Here is a 22,822-nt window from a genome sequence, read left to right as displayed (position 1 = left end):
TAAAGCCATGGGATTTAGCGTGATCTAGCTGTGAGGCTGCAAACTTAAACGCTTAAAAGAAAACCTACAGCAGCCAGAGAACAAAAAAAACTAAAACATGAAAGAGCCCTGCTTAGAGCCAAAGTTTATATATCTATCTCCGTCAGGTCAGCTAAAGATGACCCCTGAAAAAATTTCACAATGATCATAATTCTACTCAGTCCAGTGCTTTTTAACCCTTCTTTACAATAGTTGTCCAACTGCTGTAACCGTAATGCAAAGTCCTAGTCAACCCAACCATTTAGACCCTAATGGTTGTTATTGCGGGGTCTTCCAACAGTTCTTGCCGTGTCGGCAATCGCTCATGTTTGATGTGTAGTCATACCGTCAGTAGCTGAAGAATCGCTGGACGCAAATGATCGCAAAGGTATCCCAGCAGAGGCTGATCAGTGGTGGGGAAGAGGTAGGTACAGGAAACTTACAGACCATCACTTGACCTCTGCTCACCTCGCCGCGTTCTATTGCCTCAGTGACGTTGCTACCGATGTGATGACGTCACGACTTGTGCAGCGCAGTGAGGCGGGAGGCAAAAGGGTCAACAATCTGAGCTCGTCACACTGTGGGCCAAGCTAAGTGGAGGATCGACCTGTGGTTCACACCTAACTCAGGTGAGAGGTGAAATACACAACAGCATATGAAACATGGCAAGCTCTACACAAGCGGACCAGCTTCTTATATACTTTTTGAAGTAAGAACAACACAATTTGTATTTTCACAAAAATACACACTGATAAAAGCATTACAAAGATTATAATCCATTTCTGCCATACTTGCAATTTAGTTAATTATTTGGCTTTCATATAGCCCATTCGAGTATTTCTTGTGCTTGCTGATTAAGTACTGCTTAAATGCTTCAAATAAAATCGCGATGTTCGGTGTTGTTATGAATGTGAGCATCTTATGATGTAATAACCTGTTGTGCTGGTTCCCTAGTGAAAAATGCTGTCAAATATGTTAGAAATGTAATTGGATCAGCAGGCTAAAACGAATGAAAATTGATAAACATACTAACAAACTGTATATCAAAAGTTGATATACAGTATACCCAGGGATTATGGACGGCTTCAAAATAAAAAGTAATTTGATTTAGGAAGTCCCATTCTTATTCTAGGATTATGTGCAGCAAAAAAAGCTAGGGTTTTGCTGTATCGGAATGACTTTGGTCCTTTAATCAAATATTCCATTGATCGAATATCACATGTTTGCATTTTATACATTAAGACATTAAGACGTTAAGAAGATGTTTCTCTCAGTAATCCTGATCAGATATGATTGGCTCAGCGATCAGCCTCGCTTGATTGTACATTGAACTTTCTGTCTGAGCCGAGAGATAATCAGCATACAGAGATGTGTTTCATTTGAATGAAAGCTCCATCAGGCTGATTGAAACTGCAGAGAGCTCGACATATTTTTTATCTGCATATAGCCATATATGTTCGGCTGTTTGCTTCTGGTGTTTCAGAGCAAAAGCTCAGTCACACCAGATCCATGAGTTCATAAACACAAATAAAAATACTATTGATTATTAATTAAAACAATCTAATTAAAAAAATGATGTGGACGCATCAAGAGTATCACAGCCTTTTTGAATTTCAAATGGAAAATAATTAACACTTTGTCATTTGAAGCCACAAAAATACAGAAAATTCAGCAGGACAAAAAAAAAAATCACTAGTGACAAAGGAACTGACGGCAAAGGGTGCATGTAAAGCCATTTGAAGTGGTGTGGAAATGAAAATGTACCCTAACACACTTAGTGTTGGGAGGTTTCTAACCTATTTTATGCTACGCTGCAGATTCAAGATTGGGGTTAGAAAAAAATATAATAAATAAACAAAAAACTAAGCAGAAAGGGCAGGAGGTAAGGTACACAAACAAACATGAGGAAATACAAGGAAAAAAACAAAGGGAAGAGGTGGAAGTAGAGCTTACTGCTTCACTTCCTCCCTTGACCTGAGAAATACAAGCAGTTTTTCCTGGGTTGCGTCGTGCAACTAATCAAACACTTGACCCCTTTAGGTCAGTTTTCTGAAAGGTAAACTCAGGGACCCCGTGCACTCTTTAACATTGCTGCATGTGGCGTGACACTTTTAATTTTGTTTTCACCGCACGTATATGTTGTTCAATTCAAGGACTCGTACATACGGCTGCGCTACAGATTTGCCTGAGGGCATAAATATACGGTATTCCTGTGAACGAAATGTGATATAGTGTTTATAATTATGCTGTAGCACGCTGCATGCTGAAAACCTGCCGCATGAGCCCCTTGTGCTATGCATCTATACTGTTCTGTGACTTGCAATGTTGTGACAGAAATACAGGTATGAAGGTCGTTAAGGAATTTTGACTTTCCAAAGCTGACCTGACCCTAAGCTGCAATTGAAGCGATGGGATTTGGAAGATAATGGGGTGTAATACAACTGTCAACACTGAGCCACCCCGACATGTGGCTTAGAGGAAGAGACGGTGGTAATAGGGATGACAGAAAGCAATCAATACACCACAACTCCTCATACACAGTGTGAGAGTCTGAGAGGAGGAGCGCCACACTAAATTGTTTACTTTCATTTACACGAACATCCCACAACGGTCCGAACAATTTGTCCAGATAACATAGACCGGGGAACCTCCTGCCTCATAATTTTATGTTAAGAAAGCTGCCTTGAGGAGTATTTGAACACTGCTGGAAAGTTGTTTAGGCTGATAAGGCAGGAAGGCCTGACCGCCATATTAAACATCCCAGGTTGTTGTTGTCTGATTACTGGCAGAAAGCAGCCAGAGGTGCACCTTTTTCTCCAGCTTTGATTTCTACAGAGATCAACGCTTGCTAAGAAATGTAAAGGCTCTTGAGTACATGCTGTCTTCTATCTGAGTAGTATGAAGGGACCTTATGTAACGAACTGTTAACAATTAGAATTAACAAAAACATTATAACCGATTGTTCTCTATTAGCCCCATTGACATGATTGACTCGATTTATTTAGATTTTATAGTGTGAGTAAGTGCATTAGGTGAGTGCTTTTGCAATATTGCAGTTATTCAATATTGCGTGTCCTATTGGAATAATGTGTGAGTGGTGAATCTTTGTGATTCAAACTGTTGAGGTCCTGGGAGCTTCAATGTTCCTTCATTCCTCTGCTTTCTGGTAGTTTTAGTTTTTGAATTTTCTTGATATCATAAATCACCTTGAAGCGATGGTTATGAAAACTTTAACTTTAACAAAAACCCGTTCAATGGTGGTCTGATACAAAAATAAAGGTAAAGTTTCTCTGTCAGGTTTTTTTTTTTTACTTTGAATAAAAAATGCATATGGGACAATCAATTTTCTGACGAAGTGACCAATGACCTATTCATGATGTACAAGTTGCAACCCATTGAACACAATATTTGGGTTTGCATGGTGATGCTGTGGTGAGCAATCATGCCTCACAACAAGAATACTCACTGAGTATTATTGTTGTCACCACTGATTAGCAGAGTATCTGGGACTATGCACCCTACAAAAGCAGCAATAACACATTACAATTGTAAAAGCTGATGCACTGGCTTCCCTCATTCACTTGTTGTTGTTTTTTTTCTGTGTTAAACTTACAATAGACAAATTATGCTTTGATAAAGTACACTGTCCACACTGGCAATAAATAAATGATCTAGACATGAATGAGATTCAGAATATTAATCATCTGTGCAATCTGATGAATATTAAACTGACTGGATGTGGCAATAAAGCATTGTATTCAGCCCCAATCAGTTTTCTGTATCCTTCACAGGACTGCAACATGAATAGATATGTAGATGTAAACTATGGCCCTGGTTACTCCTACAGAATGCAAATATTGGTGGAGGACAAAAAAAAAAAAACACAATCCCCTAAAAAAAACATGAATATTGCATTTTAACATGCATATGTCAGCATATCTCATACAGTATAAATGCCTGAGAAAGTCTCATGAATAGGAAGGTCTCCACAGCTGTAGAAAAGGTAACTGTTCAGACATTTGTTGGTTTATTCGTGGGAGACATTTTCAAGGCTATGAACCTATTATATGAGCTTTTCTGAAATTCAAATCCAGAGATATATGGTCCATCTTTTTTTAATCTCTCTTTATTGAGCCAACTCCACTGTCACATTGAATTCTCACATGAGAATTTCTCCCTCACAATTCATAGCACATAGTAGCTGAGGCCTTGATGCCTTTATTAACGACTTTATTGGATAGTTAATGGTGCAAAGAGATTGCAGAGAATGGATCAGACAGAGCAGGGAGATGGGTGGTGATTTTGATCAAATATCATCTAAATCAAAAGCAGAATGGAAGGTGCACGCCTTCTCCACGGATCCAGTCGCTCACAATGGCGTTAACTTCCTCCACAGTGTAACTTCACAGCAGAGCCGTGCTGGCTTGTGTATGATTTGCGAGAGTCGGCTGCTGAGCCTATCAGAGATATTGGAAGCTGCGGATAGTGAAGACAATGTTTTCAAATTTGAAGAAGATATTTACACAAGGAAATCTTCCGATCAGAGCCGCTGCTTCTCTGTGCATGAGACAAAGTCAATATAACCTCTCCACAGCGTTCGTTTACTTTTTAGTGATGGGGTGAGATGAAGGCAAAGCAGAAGTTAACTGGATGTCATTTCTGTTATGAAAGTGTGTGAGCTGTCCTGAGTTGCCGGGCAAATCGTTACACGAGACATTTTTCCTGCTCAGTTGGGGGGGGGGATTTTCCTTGCATGGTCTTTTACGTTAGATTTTTGAAAAGGGAGGGAACGCTCCTCCTTCCACACCATGAAAACTGAGCTGGATTAGGCTTTTTTTTTTTTTTTGGTCATATTAATGATCATATTAATCTTTATATTTATAGCTGCCCTCATACACAAATTGCAGTTCAAAGTGTTTTCACATAGAATGTCATTGAGGCGTCTGCCAGTTTCGGACAATGGAGATAATGCTGCCCAACTCTTTATGGCTTTATTTAATGGAATACTGAGAAAGTTTTAACCTCTGGGTGTTATTGAACGATGCTTCATTATCTTTATACATGTATTTTAGTTTTGCGACTTTTCAACGTAGTAAAAAGTACACCTCAAAAATATATAGTGTCTATTGCAAACAAAGTCTTTCAGATCGTTGAAAACTGACCTCCCCCTCCAAAAGAAATCAACAATAAAACTGAACACAATTAACCGCTTACACCCTTAAAAAAGCTTTTCTGTTGGAAGATTTTTTCATGGAGTTCTGTACAATCTTTTTGCCACATCATGTCCACAACTGAAAAATAATCCAGCAGTAAAACATGTATTTTACAAAACACACACTACACATCAAGTGCACCATTTTATATGCAATTAATCTGAGTGTAAAGTAGGAGTCTCTACATATCTCACTAGATATTCAAGTCTTTACTGTGTCCCCTATGTTAGTCATTATTTTATTGGTAGTGTGGAAGCTACTAAATGCAGAATCTTGTCTAATGAAGGGTTAAAGATTTCCAAGTGCAGGTTGTGTGTTAATTTAATACAAAACAGGTGCAAGAGCAGGAGTTGATTTGAGGAGTCATGGGACTGTCAGGTTGCCAATTCTGGGGCTGCATCCTTTGAAGGACACAGCTTTTTCAGCCTTCATAGAAGAAGACAGAGTAGTCTGCTGGGTAAAGGCAACGTATTGAGGCAGTCAACTGGGTATTTCTTGCATCCCAGCTCCATCACGAAGCAGCACACCGGTCGCTCAGCAACCGTGACGCCAGTCACCAGTTACAGGGAAGAATTCATAACCAAGCAAGGCAATTTTGTCTATTTTCGGTGATACTTTTTCCTCAGGGAGTCCAAGATACATCACTATATTCTATACTATATATGTAGTGTGTATATATCTCTCTCTCTATATAGAGAGAGATATATATACATTTTAAATGCGACCTCCATCAGATTGCAGTGTGAATGTCACGCCAAGTACGTCGTTTACGAAAGTAAATACGGATGGAGATTCACTGTCACAAACCTCACAATTTTTCCAAAGATTAATCCCGCCAGTGTCTACCATATCCTGTTCTTCCTTACACATTTTGGCGGTGTCGCTTTCTCTGGCATAGATTTATGACATCAGTCTCAAGTCAATCACATGGAAGTCGCGCACATGCAACTTGATCATTTAGACAGTGGTCGCATGAAAGACATCAGATACATGTCCGATTTAGCACCACATATGATCGAGGTGACAATATATTTTTCCCTCTTGGTTTGATGTTTGCAGATGAGCTTATCTCTTATCTGACATCTGGTAGCAGAACTGCTGGTTGCTTGTTATCATCATGTGAGCACTATGTCTGAACTGGGAAATGGGAATTTCCTAACTGTGTTAGAGCTTTTCTGAGGCATTATGTGCCTAAGATAAAGATGGGAGGTGGCTCCCCTTTGTGATTCTTCATAATCTAACCTTGTTTGTATATCTTTAGTTTGGACATTGTCTCACTGGACTAAAAGATAGTATGAGCAGTCATGTTATGGCAGCTCAAGATAAAGGGACATTCATAAGATGGGCAGGCTGACAAAAAAAGACTTCAACATAGTAATGAGCATCATAATAGCGTCATATGATGGATGGGACTAACACTACCTCTCTCCATCCGTCCTGCCAACTTGGCATGCACACTTACAAGTCTTATGTATATGGTCGAGAAATGAACATTCAAATCACGGGAAGCATTCCTGCAGTCAACATGCCAAGCGCACGCTCTCTGAAAACTTCTGTGGCATTGTGCTGTGTGCTAAAACTGCACATTTTAGAGTGGTCTTTTATTGTGGCCAGCCTAAAGCACACCCGTGCAGTAATCATCAGCATCTTGATACGCCGCACATGTGAGGTGGATGGATTATGGCGATAAAGGAGATGTGCTCACTAACACTGATTTAGACAAATCTGTGCACAATATTTAAGAGAAATGGGCCTTTTGTCTACGAAGAAAAAGTCTTCGATCTTTGAGTTCAGCTCATGAAAAATGGGAGCAAAAATAAGAAACGTTGCATTCATGATTTTTGTTAAGCGTGGCAATCATAGTGGACCTAATTATTCAGTCTAACATGAGTCGCACACGCATTTGTAACATGAACTTCCCAGTGCAATCAAAAATACGGTCAAATTGAATAAGAGCCAAATATTGAAAGTTGAAGACGTCTTGGAAAGAGAGTCAGCAGTAACTGACACTACAGCCATAAAATCAACAGTAAATTCAGTCATTCTCATCATAAGAGGGTAATAACTGTTCCAAAACTTTCCATCAATCACTGGAAGGTCAACAAGATTGTGAAAACTGTTCAAAAATGTTCAAATCAGGAGCAAACATCAGGAGAAAGTTCTACACAGGGGCTCAATCAATTACAGCTACAAAAGACTGTTTTCAGCCTCGTACTTATGCACCTCTCTGTAGCACCACTCAAATGTGATTCTCAGGAAAGTTGTGATGGCATCTTTGCATTACAAATGAGTTGTGGGTAGATATTATTTGCTGAAACATGCTTGTTGTGACATAATAATGACATAGTTTATATTCTGGCTGGATGCAGCTTTCTGTTGTCACCGTCCACGTAGCCTATTACCTTTTCTATTACTCAGTTGATTGATTTTCAAACTCTGTGTCTAAACAGGGAAATATGAACTTTACATAAGCCGTGGAGGGGAATTAATTAAATCCCAATCATTTTCACAGTCACAGTGGCTGCCCTCTCAAGCAGTTTGACTGACAAGACCGTTTTTTGGAAAGAGGGACGTGTTTGTAAATCTTCAGTAACAACGCACATGACCGAGATGGAGGGTAGAGTTGATGCGAAGAAGTTTTTTTTTTTTTTTTTTAATGGGAATGTTTCCTTCGTTCATTCACATTCACAGATACGGGACAAGACATTTTTACCAGAACAATAAACTTGTGAAATTGAATTCTATATCACCTAGACAATATTGTTATCAAGGCTAGACACACCCTGCGAGGACAGAGTTGCTCGGAGGAGAAAGGCACAGAGAAACAGAGAATGGATGCAAGACGCAGGTCTAAAGAAAGAGGAGAAAATCCAAGGACGAACTGCAACGATCGTCACGTGTTCTTTCTTTCAATCACAATTGCAGAAGAAATATTTAGAATAAAAGGCAAAGAGAAAATTAGAACGTGATGCACTCGTCGGTCTTGAAGTCAAGCGCACATTTCGTCTGTTCTTCCGTGGCACATTCAATCACAGAGCATTTCATCATTCGGCTGTGTTGGGAGGAATAATTAGGGGCACGGAGCATGTCGAGCGCAGAGCCCCAACCGGCCAAGAACAAATGGCAGGGAGCGCGTCGATGTCTCGGCAAGAAAGAGGGATTAACCAGTGAATAACAGCATGTGCCGCGCTTCGCAAGTAAGACCTTACTCCCCTCATCAGCTTTGAACACAAACAGGCCAATCAGCTTTTTAACTGATAATGAATGGCGAGAGGAAGCGGGACAAGAAAGAGTGCAGCGGATTGTATTGAGTCCGTGTGCATGTAGGCAGCCTGTTCCTGCCTCGCTGCTGTTGGTTTATGACAGCCACGCGTCAAACGTTACACAGCTTATTTCCGGAAGCAGACAGGCAGGCAGGTAGATAAGCAGGCCAAGATGCTAAAACCGTATGCAAGCGTGAGGAGCGGGGCGGCTGCAGGGTGGCTGAGCACATGTTCATGAGTTTATTTATTTGAGTTTTATCATTCGTGTGTGTGTGTGTGTGTGTGTGTGTGTGTGTGTGTGTGTGTGTGTGTGTGTGTGTGTGTGTGTGTGTGTGTGTGTGTGTGTGTGTGTAGAGCAATCATAAAGCGTTGGCAGCTTTTCAGGCACGGGTGCACGACAATGACTGCCGTGACAAGAGGGATCACGGGTTTGTGAAGGGGAAATGGAACATGAAGAACAAAACAAACAGGCGGAGGCGTGTGTGTGTGTGTGTGTGTGTGTGTGTGTGTGTGTGTGTGTGTGTGTGTGTGTGTGTGTGTGCACCGATGGCCCCTGCTTTACAGCGAGGGATAATATGTCAGCCGGCTCTCTGTCAAAGTGGGTTTTTGATTGTTTTGCGTGATTGTGTAAATGTGTGTGCGTGGCTGTCAGAGTGGGAAGGCGAGTCCGCACGCTCGCATCAAGATTCAAAATGACATCACAGAATGAAAGTGTGCCGTGCGAGGCGCTGCTCGACCGAATCCCGCGATCATCTAACCTTCAAATGACATTAGGCATCCCGTCAACATGTGATGAGTCACTCCCAACCTGATGTGATTTACTTAATCCCGCAGAGTAGCTTCGATGGCGCGGTACAAATCACTTAGATGGAAGCCATGGAGCGGTGACTGCCTACGAGTGTGTCAGAAAAAATGTGCGGCTGTGTATGTCTGCGTCTCCTTTTTTGTTTTGATTGTTGGTGTGCATGCATCCATAAGATGGGCAGATGTGTGCACACTGCATTAAGTAAAAGCCGGAGCGACTGCATGATGCTGGCTACTTTCACTCGGAGGAACAAAGTTGTCTTTTCAAAGACAGCAGCTGGAGAAGCCCTGCGGAGATCTTCACTTTCCCAGCTTTTCAGTGAATCGTGTTTTATTTTAATCTCCCCACTCGCTGTGACCCAAAGGGCCAAATTTTCTATTAGATCTCACAATTAGGGCCCAGGTTGTTCGCGGCTGGTATTAAGTGGACTTAATGGAGAGCGAGGAAAATAAACTGGCGCTGAGAGGTTTATCAAAAGAGATGAAGGAAAGGGTGTTTGATACGATGTGAATGATGAACACGGAGGCATTCATTTCCACAACATCACCTGCGTGCCCAATTCTGATCAGCATCATCAACTGAAGGGAATTTGTGTTTCAAGATTAAGTATTGCATTATCCGGGCCCGGTGTCTCTGAAATCACAGAGCAGTATTAATGTGCTGAGGAGCACACAGCACGGATCAGAATCCACACCGAGCTGCTGCTGTCTAAATTATATGGCTGAAGATCATTAGCTTTAATGATGGCCACTGAATGGTCATTTTCTTTTCTTTTTTGACACCCATTTTCTCAACAGACACCAAACTAATAGATGTTAAAGAAGGGTCATGTAATCACAGATGGCAGAGATGGCAACGGGCACAGTATGAACGCACCAGTTCCATACCAACGTAGAATTGTTCTGTGTATGTATTTGGTATTTAAGCTGTTGCACCACAATGTCTGTACCATATTTGTTTTCGTGGCTATATTTGTCCTGTGTTAGCTTATCAAACTGACAGCAGACTTTTCATCCCTTATCTGCAAAATTTGAAAGCAGCTTTGGTAATGTGTGTGTGAGTAGTTAAAGTATTTAGTTGTTTCACGAGTGGAGATAGAATCCAGTTTATTTGGGTCTTATTCTTGTGTGATCGCCTTTTTATGTTGTGTCCGTTTTTCTCGTGTTTAGGTTAAGCAGGTTTAGTTCATGACCCTTTGTGAGAAAATTTTGTAAATAATGAAGTTAACAGTTGCTTGGTTTCTTCCTGGTTGATTGACTCGGTGATTGTTTCAGTGGTTAAATGATTTTTAACAAGTGCAAAATTGGACACAAAATATGGAATGAATAAATGTACCGTAGCTGTTACATTAACAAACACACTTTCCTGTTTTAATAAGAGTGTTTGGTTGTTTAATGATATTATTATTATTAATATGTCATCTTTTTTAAATGTACTTATCAAATCCCTTTTTATCCAAACAAAGGGGGAAATAACTTAACAGAGGGACTGCCGTCAATCATCTACAATATCTCTGAGTTACATCTCCCATACGAGAAACAGCTACAATTTTGCTCAATGACGGGAGTGAAGCAACATCGCTAAGTCTATTTTCTGACCTGAAACATCACGTGGGCAAAACAACATCAACCACAAGAAACTCTGGAAAAGAAACAAGACCAAAAGTAGTGAACCCCCTAAGTGGGCATGACAAAGAGCCTGGCTGGCGATGGGGAGCTGCGTGAGGACGCTGATGAGCGTCTTGAGGTGATGATTCAGGGGAAACAGATTAGGCAGAGGAGCAGCCTGGCACGTCGTTAGTCAGCCATGTCAGGGCCAGATACAAATGAAGTGTCAGCAGAGGGAGAAGACAGAAGCAGGGGATTGTTAGAGAAAAAAAAAAGGGACGCGTTAGATAGAAACATGGGTTACAGATGGAGGAAACAGCAGATGCTGAAGAGATGGAAAAGTCACAAATAATTAATGTTCATATGCCTAAACAATATGGGAAACAAATGCTGGCTCAGTTTATGCAGGTTAAAGTGCAATTAAGTATAGTAATTACACGCAAAAATGTAATCTTCAATTTACCTCTTTACTCATCTATACAGTTAAGACTTTAATTGAGCTGCAGTTTTGAATATCAACTAAGCATTTGCGGTTTTCATTGGTGGTGCTTGTTTCCAGTGCTGCATTGTGGTAATTGTTACGGGTATGAATTGCACTTCATGTCACAGCACAGGCCATGATCACATGAAACAACCAAGAGGGATGACTGTGAATGTTATACGATACATAGGTGCCGTGGTGGCCTGTGAAGGTCTGTGCACTGTGGACACAGGCTTCTAACAGTATGAGCAGTAAACCAGGTACAAAGGGGATATTGAAGATGGGTGAATGGACGGATGGTTGGTGGGTGAATAATTGCTTTAGTATTTATACGATGACAATGAAAGTTTTCAATGTAATGCAGTGCAGCTTCAAAGGGACAAAAGGTACTTTAAAGGCACAAAAGACCCATGTATGAAAGTGGAGGAGGTTGATGTAAGTGAATCCTTCAAATGCACTAACCAGTATAGCTGAGTATAAAACTGATGTCAGACGGATGGTATTATACAGAAACGTGACACGAGATTCAAACCTGGGCATCATTTGTTGTGTCTGAATGTTTAAAGTATTGTATATGTTGAATTTTCAAACAAAAACACCTCTTTAGATATACTACATTAAAGTCAATTTTCAATCCAATCTGTTATCCATATTTCAGTATTCTTTTTTTTTTTTTTTTATCTTTTTAAAATGTGGTACATTCACTATGATGTCATTAGTCACAATTATGATTCATTCTTCATTCAGATGCTGCGGCTATGGAACTGTAGAATTTGATATTTTTACCAGCTTTGTGGGAACCCTTTCTTCAACATGATTTTCTAATATGTTCTTATATTGATCCATTTTGGGCAGAAGTAGCAATTATACAAGACGGAACAAGACTACAAAACACTGATTTCACTTTTTATGTTCATATTTACATTTGCCATTTGTTTAAGCAATGCCACCTGGATTACATCTCACCGTAGGAAAAAAGGCACTCAAAGACTGATTAAGAAAGAAGTCTTTAAAAGTGACAATACGAGCACCTGCAGGCTGAAGTGAAAAACAAAAGTACTCGCAGTGCTGAAGCAGACTCCATTAGCTAGTTAATGTGTGTTGTTATTACAAGATTTACATCTTGGCCCTCTCAGCTGAATTGTTAGCGTCTGTTTGCAGCCGGCCTGTTTTCACGAGATAACACGGCACTGTTAAGTATCCACACACGCAAGACACCACGCGTTTCAGTTAGTGGGCAGTGGCTTTAGTTTTTCTACACACTGAGGTCACCTCAAATGGAGAAAAATGCAACATTATGCAAGAGAAATTCTCGATTACTTTTTGTGTGCTCAGAGCAGTATGAACAGAAGAAAATTTAAACATTAACACACTAGGCTGGTGCACCTGAGGAGATATTGAATGTGTGTAAAGGTTAAAGGTGGGGCTCAACAAAAGCAAACATTTTATTAAATATTGTAAAAACAATGAAAACAGTCAAAACTGTGCACAATTTCTAGATAAATATGTAAAATATTGTTCCTGATCCTGACATAGCATATTGATGTTTAAAGCTCTTTGAAGCATTTCATCACAATCTTATTGTACTTTAAAAAGCTTCTTAAGACTAGCATGTAGGACCGCAGCACTGTGAGTATTCAGACTCAACGTTTTCCATCAACGTCCTGAAACATTTACTTTCAAGAGGAATCAGATCCTGCAAGGTCGTTGTCAGACCAGGAGCGATAAGAGTGTAAACAATGTCAATGCAGGCGACAGCAGCAGTCGTCGTTCAGTGCAGGTTAATAAACAAAGGTTTGGGCTGACGGAGTTGTGCGCTTTTCCCGTGGAGTGACTTTTTACATGCCACTGGGCTTATATTTTTTTCAAACCTTCTGCCATCCTGGTTCAGCTCTTTTTCAAAAGCACAGTTTTAAAATATCCTTGTGGCAGGTGAGCATGTGACAGTAAATCTGTGTCTTGTACGAGAATAAAACAGCTGACTAAAGGATCATTTATGCATTTACACCATTTAAAGGGCTCTGATCTGTTTGCATGCTAATGTACAGCATAGATGGGCCGTCACATTTCTGGCGCCCACGAGTGAGGGGGGGTCGGACATTTAACAGACTTGTCTTATGCATCTTATTATTTTTTTTTACGTGAAATAACAAAAAAGCCGATCAGATGGATGGGGAGTTAAATGTATGAGAGTGAAAACTGCCAATGTTTCAGCAGCGTCATGAATGGTCAGTGACCCGAATCTAAACCTGAAAAGTTGAATAGACATTAGAAAAGCAACTTTGTAATCTCTGCTACAAAATGCTTTAAAATAGATAAAACACAAGTCTGTTTCTAGTGCAAAGCCTTAAATGGGGAAAGTAGGAAGGTGAAAAAAGCAAGAAGAGAGAGGGGAGAAGGCATAAACTCAGAGGCTCCCTCGGTAAAAGATCTTATGTTCACTTATCAGTGTAAAATCAAGGAAGCAAAGAACACCTATTTCTCAGGGCTGATCGATAAGCAGGGTCATAATCCCAGAATCCTTTCTCAAAGCGTGAATTACATGAAAGGCCCTCTGCCCGGTCGGCCGGACCGTCCCAGGAGACACGTGAAGAATTTCTCAATTACGTTCATAATAAAACAAGAAAGATTCACAGGCACGTTAAGGCTGAACCCACTGAGCGTGATGTTGACTGCTCGCCCACCTTCAACAATTACTTATTTTAGAAAAATCTATCGCTCGTGGGATGCGCTGTAAAAAAAAAAAAATCGTTGCGCTCGTGTTAACGTCTACAATTTGATAGTATTTGTTCACCTATGTGTAACTCTAACATCACCTCAGCAGATCTGCAGCTTTTCTTTTTTTTTTTTAACCTCCCTTTCTGGTCGATGCATTCACTGTTCTGGTGAACTACTTTTATCACCACAGTTCACACTAAATAAATCTATTTCATCAGCAACATGGGAAAACAAAATCTATTAAAAAATTCAAGTGGAAAAAGAAAAAGCAGTCAACTCCCACCTATTGACAGTCTAAGTCACAATAATTACCACTGGAAATTAGTTCTTATAATCTCGATGAAGGCATTCCTTACAAACTGTTTTCACGCTACATGGTAATTTATTATTTCCGACGTTTCCTCTTGAGTATACCTGAACATGGAAAAGCAGAGGACTACCAGAAGGTGGTTAAAATTATTTTATCAGCTTGATGAAGGTCTATTGAAACATAAATGTCAGGGATAAATAATAAATTGCGACACTGAGAAAAAGTAATGTGTTTAAGGACCTTCTTCAATATCATTGAAGATTTTTTTAGAAGAAAATAAACCCCCAAAATAAACTCCACCACCAATCAGCTAATTCCTTTCAACAATCAATCTATGAACAGTTTCAATCTGGATTCTTCTCTGAAACTGGTCAAGGTCACTGATGAGTCATTGTCCTGCTGCTGCTGGCAATGTGTTGTTTATTTATTGCTTTACTTTATTTCTTTATTTTCAATCTGTCCGACCTCAGCTCAGCCTTTAACACAGAGAGCCCTAATGTCCACGACTGAGGAACCACGTCGTCGCGCTATCTGTCCAATCCGATCTGTCCGATGGGCCTCACTGCAAAAAAGCTCGGCGGTGACTCATCTCTGTGTGCTCTCTTTGTGCGGTCCCCAGAGGATTTATTTTGGATCTTTTTTTTTCCTTCTATTTATTAAATACAGACTGTCCCTGGGGCGAATCAAAATTAGACACTGTATTGATTTCAATCCTTGGCACCCACTGGTGCACCCCACTAGAGCCGGATAGCAGGCATGTAGCCTGCCCGTGTTATGGCCCGCCTGGCTCTAATTAAAAAACGGGATGTCCAAAAATGTCCTGCATTTAAATGACTCCAAATCAGATGTAATTATAGCTCTCCCCTGTGGTCCCAGCATGGCCAGCATTAACTCCTCTAGTCTGGGTGCCTTGTCTAATAATGCTGGAAATAAGGTCTGCAACCTCCATGTTACTTGTCATGCAGAATTAGTTTTTAACGCCCAGTTGGTGATGGAGAATTTGGCACATTTCATCAGTCCCTGCCTCCCCTCACTGCTTACCTATGAGTACATCTTCAACACTATCTTTTTTTCAAACCGCTTCTTCTCGCTTCTTTTTTTTTTATATCATAATTGATGTTTAGAGCTATAATTACACTAGTCCAGCTGTTTTAGGTTTTCTAGATGTTAATAACTTTTATTTGTTTGCACTGTCAAACACATGTCGCCATGCTTTTAAAAAGGTGAAAACTATTAATAGAGAGGCCGTTATTGTGTAGCACTGACAAACAGCTGTCTAAAAATACTGTTGATCATCTCCATGAGCAATAGGATGAAAAAATATAGAAAGCTTACTGAAGAAAGTTCGAAGAAATTTTGAAGTACTAATTTTAGAAAGTATGCCTCAAGTACCCTCAAGCAAAGAAAAATCACTTAGGATACAATGCTGAGATCACTCAATAGGTAATGACTGCAATTAATTAACTGTAATACAACTTGTTATATCCAGAATTATACACCCTCAGAAAGTTGTACATTTTATTAAAACCTACATTCTTCTAATCACCTTCCCGTGGGCTCACCACCTGCAGGAAGGTTCTTAAATGGTGCGATGTGATCTGGGTGACGGTGCTCAGACTGTCACCCCCGCGACCCGGAAACGGATAAGCGGAAGAAAATGAATGAATGAATGAATGAATGAATGAATTCTTCTAATCACGTTTATTAAAGGTTATGCAGTGATTCCTCGCACCTCGCCGCATGTTTCATTCCTGGTGAAAATAACTGCATTCATTAAAAGAACCGTTGGTGAGAAGTAATGTAATAGGTCACAGGTTTATCAATGTAACAGCTTTTTCAGGTGGAAAAGGTGAAGAAGTGGTAATCCTTACATGAAAATCAGTAATGGCATTTGCATCTCTGAGCTAATAGGAATATCAGACGGTAACACCTGCTATCATTAAAATTACATGCACACGTGTGTCTGTACACCCGGGATGACCTGCGCGCATGCATGCAGAAGGATCCCAGTCACACGTCTTGCTTCCCCAGCGTTTGCGGCTCTATAGATCAGAACGAGGCCCTGAGGCAATAACAGAGGCGTTTCTTTCTTGTTTTTAAAGCAAAGATTATTCCAATCCAATTATAACTGGGCACTCGAATTACACCAAATGAGTCAGGATAATAATAACAAAAACAGATCAGCAGGTCATCAAAAAAAATAAAAAAACAGAACCTTTAAGATTTCTAGAAATGGAAAATTTGTTATTTCTGACGTTCAGCCGCAAGGTCGCGATCGTACTGCTAAAATTAGACTGCTGTCATAACTATTCTTCAAGCTCCTGTCACCCCCTACAAAGTCTGGTTCAGTTTTAATTTGATCAGAAAAACAAGAATGATACAACCGCTGTCCTAACGAGTGGAAAACAATACAGACCAAATGCAGCGACTACAGCGTCCATGAAAACACCTTTGTTACTGCAAAATGGGTGGATTCATGTCAACTACTATCCTGTCACCACTGACCAGATTTGGCACGAGCACTTTCCATAACCATAACTCCTAGACACTTTATGAAGTCTAGACATTTCAAAAACTATCAGAAAACAGAGAAAAAGAACTTTGCGTTTGTATTTTAGGCATCATGATCTGCTTCAGGATTTCTGAAAGAAAGCCTGTCACAGAATCAGCAACACCAATCAAAAGAGCACATTAATATTGGATAATTGTCAGGTTTATATCATCTATGAAACACTTAGAGATTGCATAATTTGTAATCAATCCAAAGGAGATGAAATCATCAGCATAACTATAGAATATCTGAATGCAATCAAAGTCATCAAGGGTTAAAGTGAAAACATTTACAAAATCATCCATCCCTTTTAACCATAAGTTCTATGTGAGTATGTTTTTAAATGTTAGCTCCTGTTGTGTTAGACACTGTCCAAGAAACATTCCTGTCAACATATGGCATAAACAATAAAGTTGATCTAATCAGATCCAAAGGTCTTCATTTCACTGGTCCGTTGAAGGGCATTCACGCACGTTTTTGCTCTGTTGCAGGAAACTGGATTACAGAGAAAAGAACATATGCAAACGAGACTCGAACCAGCAATGCGAGGGAGGAGGTTAAACTATTACATCACTGTGTGGCCCCTTTCAGGTTCTAGGAAACAAACAAAAAAACGTGGACAGGAACTGTGCGGAATGTTTGATGCTTTCATGTACAAATAAAAAAGTCCAGTTAATTTCTTCATAATTCTTCGTAAACAAAGAATGCTAATATTATTTGAGGGAGCTATGATTTAAATGACTAAGCTGTGTTCACAAAAGCAGATGCACCATTGAATACTTCAATGTTTGATGCTTGTTTTTCATTTCAAGTGGATCGAATGTAGAAGTTATGTCCTGTTTTGCCTTCAAAAACACCACTCTCAGTAATTAGTACCAAACAATAGTACTGCAGACACTCTGATTCAGGAGGGCCTTTCATATTATGATACGATGATCAAAACTGGCAAACTCTTGTCTTGATAAAGGTTCCCTGCATTGCTAAAATTCTTCTACCATCTATGACAGTGACTCTTAAATGTGGGTTTAGGTGTATAAACAATGACTTTCAAAGGCAATTCAGTATGATGCTCGATTCAGTGTGAGATTTCTGCTTCCCTACTCATATCACAGTAATTGTTAAAATGACAAATAGTGATGTACAAATCAAATGTTTACAATATTGCCTGCTGTTGATAAGGTAAGTGGTGATATCAAATGAAATCAAAATAATTGTTGTATTTCCATTTCTACCATCATCAGCTAGTCATGCGCTTTTATCGGAGAAGTATGACTTCAACGTGAATCTTTTAAGCACAACTGGAATGTTATTCTTTTCATGAGCAAGTTGATATTGTAAAATATGTTTTGGCAACTGTTGTCATCCCAGATAGTGAAGAAATGTGTGTTTGCCAACGATAAACAAGAAGCCTGCTGTTGTCTGCATCTGCCAGAATTCAAGACCAAGATGTTCGACAGCATTCTATTTCAGGCGCCGGATCTGTAATGTAAACTTAAGCTGTTGTGTGAAGTAGCTGGGTGGGGTCTGACCGTGGCTTAGTATACACTCATAACTACAAGATAGCTACATATCATAATAAAGGATGAAGGTCAGTCTGTAAGCAGGGTAAGAGAACTCGAGAGCACAGAGCAGCTCTGCTTTGTAACCTGAACAGAACCTGCCCAGGTTATAAAGCAGGCTTGTCTCAAGGCTCCATCCACAACCATCTTGAATAAGGACAACTGAGCCAACAGAAAATAAAGAAGTAGAAACAGAAGGAAAGGTCACTTTCTTGGCTGCCACAAAGTTTTGGTGAAAGTTCTGTGGGAGTTGAGAATGTGGATTTACTCCTGAATTAATTTTAAAGTACCTAATACTGCCTGAGCTGGTGTGGAGTCATCTCTTTTAAAACAAAGATCTTGAGGTGAGCGCCTTTTTATTCAGTCCACACAATGATCATACATGGTTAAGATGCATTGTCATTCATGAAGATGACATCAGGCCTGTGTCGTTCATAAGGGCTAAATGACTGAATTAATGATACTATTCAGGTAGTGTGGCCTTGTCACCGTACAATTCACAGTGTAGGGCAGTTCTGTATTAACTACATGAAACACAATGAAACGGCCATCAGTGTGGGATGTGGCCAAAAGATGTCTGCCGGTTTGCCTTCCTGTGACTCTTCCAGTATCTCTGCATCTCTGTTGAACTTGTTGATGACACTCTGTGAGACTCTAAGCTCAGTGGACACCTCCATCTGAGAACATTCTGTTTGAAGCCTTCCATGTGGAGCGACTGGATCAACAGTTCGGGGTCGTCTTGGTCTCATGTCAAAATGTGAACAGCATGATGAAGAGGACGATTTAAATACCAATTCCAAGCGAACCAGGAGCAATATTGAATGATAATGGAGCAATTGGTTCCCGCTGACCTCACAGATAGACTATGCCTGGTTTATGTCCAGGTTTGAGGGCCTTTTTTGTTTTAAAGTGCACATGTTTTTCTGATGTGTGATTGAGTTTTTACTCACTCACTAAAAAAACCCCAACAACAAGGTGTACTCTCCCTTCATCCACACCTTTCTGGAATCAGTTCAAGCGAACCATCCATGCTGCTATCCAAAGTTGGATAACAATGGAAGGTCTCAGTATTGAAGCACGTCTGCCCAGGTGAAGGCCTGTCCTTGATTGTGACACAACAGCAATAAAACACTGTCGTGTTTCCTCCCATTTCAGCAGGAGAGACTCTCTGGTCAAGAAAGTCAATCTCTAGTACCCGAGAAACAATTTCTTAAAATCACAACACGATCAGATTCACATAGGCCATGCTATGGATTATATATTTCCAAAGGGCAAAGAAATCAGTTAGAAAAGATGGCCGGAAACAACATTTATCAGCTGTTTTATAACAAGCTTTTCTCATGTATCATTGGCTGGATGTGTTTATTTAACATGCTGCATTATTATACGTGCTATAGGTTCAACATAACACACACACACACACACACACACACACACACACACACACACACACACACACACACACACACACACACACACACACACACACACACACACACACACACACACACACACACACACACACACACACACACACACACACACACACACACACACACACACACACACAATAGGTCAACACTGCATTACACATTCTTTTTCTGCTCCTAAATATGGATTCTGTTGTTTTCAGCTGCCGTAATCAATATGTAGTTTGCTGTTGCTCATTTGTTCTTTTTTTTTTTTTTATTGTTCAAAAATAAAAACATACTACTATCCTTAAATAATATTTTCTGTGTGAAATGCTCAGCTGCTTTACTTGACGATAAGGCCAGGCAAAGTTTTCTTATTTGTCTTCACGTTGACTTCTACAAAGCACTAAAAACAATAAACTGTGAAACCTTTGGCGTTAAAAGTACAAAGAACAAAATACAGAAGTACACAAAACCAGATACACACTCCTCAGGTTGAGTCATCACACAAAACCTTGTATTTTTTATTCTCTCTGTACTATGAGGAGAACCAGTTTGGCTCGGAATGTTCCCAGGTTGAGTGGTGCTGTCACTTTTCTGGATAGCGCCGCCTCGTGAAGTAGTGTTGCGTTTTAATAAGAAGATGACAGAGTAACCCAGGAACTCAATGTGTCGCTGCCTTTTTCAGAGAATGTGCTATCACAGGAGGTTCAGAAAATGGGGGGAAAATGAACCAAGTGGTGAGAGAACATCATGAAACTTGTGCCTGTCCTCTTGTGTGTTTATGTATGTGTGCAGCATGAAGCACAAGCGGCAGAGCTTTGCTATTGTGTGAGACATGTGGCCTTGCTCAAGTGTAAGGGTGCTGCCTGGCTTCAGGATGTTATGGCATGTCTTAACCTACGTTAACTACCTACTTAAACGAAGCTATGTGAATCTTTTGCCGGGTCATCAGACAAATTCCATAGAATTTGGGGACCTTTCCTATCTCGTGTCCATGACACTCAGAAAACTGCTCAAAATGTGCCCTATTTGACCCTTGAAATAAAAAACACAGTTGGGCTTTGCCTTACTGCTTGTTAAGAGATAACTGTGGTACCTTAGTTAATTTCTTAGGATAAAGACCGATACAAAGATTTGAAATCAAAAAAGCACAATGAATGGGATGAATCACTTTTTACGACAACTCAGAAGACAAAGTGGTCATATTTTTCCCCTCCACTTATGGCTTCTACTTCTTCCAAGCTGCTGGAAGCCCACTGCTGATCATTTTAATGGTATTAGCCTGACCTATGGATGATGCCCTCGCTGAGCAATAGCTGAATGTTAAGAAAATGGAGAATGGGGAAAATGGAGGGAAGATTTGGCGACACAGTCTGGAATCTGCTATGAATCTGTTGGCTTTCTGGTTCCTTCCGGCGGACCTGCAGGGCAGCGCTGGAGCAAAGTGATGAGCAGGCTGATTTAGGTGTGGAGACAGAGGAGAAACCAAAAAGCTAAAAGAAAGGTAGAGGCGACAAGAGGCCCACAATCGGGAAAATTAATGTGTCATGGGGCTATGGTGAAAAACATGAAGACGGAAGCAACCCACTCTTAATGACGCACGAATCAGTTTGATATGAATCATCTCTTCAGTGTTATTAGAGCAAAGTGCTTTGAACCTCATTAATTTCCATTAGAGAGCAGCGATGTGCTAAGTTGACTGTAGCATCAGATTTTCACTAAACTGCTATCGTTAGGATCTTACAATAACGCTCACCGATGATTTCAGACAAAAGCACTATTATTCTGTCATCTGAAGTCCAGCAGGGGCGTGACAGACTGTGTTTTGTTTCTCTTTAAAAAAAATGGGAGTGGGTTCAGCTGTAGGAAACATCTGAGGCTCAGTGGGATGTCTTTCGCCAATATCAAACTTTTTTTTTCGTCCCACTGGTAAGATTAAATCTAGGAAAATTGGGAGGCAAAACTGTAAGATTGGGGGTTGGGACAATATCAATTGACGAAACGTCATCTCAACAAAAGTGGAAATTCAATTAAAAAGATTTTATAGCCCTGCAGGTGTCACTTTGGTGTACAGCAGCTGGAGACGGAGCATTCAAGAAGAGCCTGATAGATATTTCAGGCGGTGATTCAGCTGTTGTCCTGCTACTGCTTAGAAAGCAACTTCGCAAAGACGCATTTCCTTCAGCTGCCTACTCAGCTCTTTTTTGTTTCTGTTTGCCTCTGTCGCCTCTTTTCAGGACACCGTCACTGTACACAATACGCGGCATCCAGTGTTAAGGAGCCACTGACACAAGTTCACGTGAGCACAGCTCGGCACTGACACACTGAACTGTGTGTGTAGTACGATGAAATCTAAATACAGCTGCAGAACACTGATTGAAGAGCAAAACAGAAGACTGAAAGAAAGAAAGAAAGTAAGAAAGAGAGAAAAGAAAGAAAGAAAGAGAGAAAAGAAAGAAAGAAAGAGAGAAAAGAAAGAAAGAAAGAAAGAAAGAAAGAAAGAAAGAAAGAAAGACAGATTGAAAAAAAGCCACAGAGAGTAAAGCAAGGAGGAGGAAATAAGACAGATGGAAAGGTCTGGAGGAAGGAAGTGTGGAGCCCCTCTCGGCTGGTTCATTGACAGAAATGAATGTTGACTGTGGGGATGATTACTTCATCATTCACTCGATGGGAGCTTGGCCGGCTTTTCACAATCATAATTATAAGAAAAATAGCAGCACACCAACTGTCACACTCATCTGAATTATACCAATCATCATTATTTATTTGTTTGGTCCTGAAGTACACTTCAACCAATGAGGGCAGTGACTGGAGCCTGCACAGCCTCCACAGTCAGGCTCTAATTTGCAGTCAAACGAAATGAGGGGGAAAATTGACGATAT

At 40.3% G+C, this 22,822-nt stretch overlaps 1 protein-coding gene across 3 annotated transcripts in view; it reads right to left on the bottom strand.

Moving 5' to 3' along the window:
* grik4 (glutamate receptor, ionotropic, kainate 4) overlaps nt 1-22,822 on the bottom strand; it is a gene marked incomplete at its 5' end in the record, with an annotated part of 199,662 nt that overhangs the window by 79,256 nt on the left and 97,584 nt on the right. The gene's annotated exons all lie outside the window — the stretch shown is intronic.

This window comes from Lipophrys pholis, assembly GCF_963383615.2.
Source record: "Lipophrys pholis genome assembly, chromosome: 3".
NCBI lineage: Eukaryota > Metazoa > Chordata > Actinopteri > Blenniiformes > Blenniidae > Lipophrys > Lipophrys pholis.
This window is presented reverse-complemented; position numbering and strand designations above follow the sequence as displayed.